The sequence below is a fragment of the Panthera pardus genome, unplaced genomic scaffold (assembly GCF_024362965.1).
Source record: "Panthera pardus isolate Hobbes unplaced genomic scaffold, ASM2436296v1 HiC_scaffold_25, whole genome shotgun sequence".
In the NCBI taxonomy this organism is placed as follows: Eukaryota; Metazoa; Chordata; class Mammalia; order Carnivora; family Felidae; genus Panthera; species Panthera pardus.
Genome location: NW_026526821.1, coordinates 48913712 through 48914638, shown reverse-complemented (window position 1 = coordinate 48914638; position 927 = coordinate 48913712). Strand labels below are relative to the sequence as shown.

Below are 927 nucleotides of genomic sequence, written 5' to 3'. Positions count from 1 at the left end.
AATTTCTGACTCACCAAGGAGTGAGCTCACGTGGTTTTGATTACAATCTCATATAGATTATAAAAGATAAGAAGAAAAAGAATAAGAAGAGAAGACGGAAGAGGAGGAGGAGGAGGAGGAGGAGGAGGAGGAGGAGGAGGAGGAGGAGAAGGAGAAGAAGAAAAATTTTATTTACTTGTGATGAGAACTTTTAGGATTTACTTCTTAGCAACTTTCAAATACACCATACACAAGTGTTAATTCTAGTCCTCATGTTGTACATTACATTCCCAATACTTATTTATCTAATAATTGGAAGCTTGTACCTTTTGCTAGTTGGAACCAGTGAAAATATGGAACACTTCATAAATTTGTGAGTCATTCATGCATAAGGCCAACGGTACTCTTCTCTGTATTGTTCCAACTTTTAGTGTATATACTGCTAAAACAAACACTTATTTCTTTTTTCTTTTTGGGAATTTTGAGAATTCTTTATTCTGAAACAGCAACATATACCTTCTCAAATATATGGTTTGTAAACTTTTTTCCCCCTCAGCTTTGGCTTCTTTTATTTTAACAGTATCTTTATAAAGTAGATGGTTTTAAATTGATAAAATTTTATTATCAATTTTTCCCTTTTATATATTGGACTTTTGGGATCATAATCTAAGAAATTTTACCAAACATGCAGTCACAGAGATTTTGTAAGTTTTCTTCTACATTTTTTCTCACTTTAAGTTTTATAGGTCCACAATACATTTTGAGTTAATTTTTGTACAGTGTACTGTACTTTGTATAGTGCAAAGTATAGGTCAATGTTTATTTTGTACTTGAATGTTTAACTGTTACAGCAACTTTTGTTGAACAGACTGTCTTTCCCCACTGAATTATCTTTGTACTTTGTCGAAGATCAGTTGTCCATAGATACGTATGTAAATCTATTTCTGG

At 32.1% G+C, this 927-nt stretch overlaps 1 non-coding gene across 1 annotated transcript; it reads right to left on the bottom strand.

The window, feature by feature from the left end:
- Window positions 1-326: 326 nt before the first annotated feature.
- On the bottom strand, window positions 327-430 carry LOC128773559 (U6 spliceosomal RNA). Its single transcript, XR_008417923.1, has one exon. It is a non-coding gene; the product is annotated as a U6 spliceosomal RNA (small nuclear RNA).
- Between the last annotated feature and the right edge of the window lie 497 nt (window positions 431-927).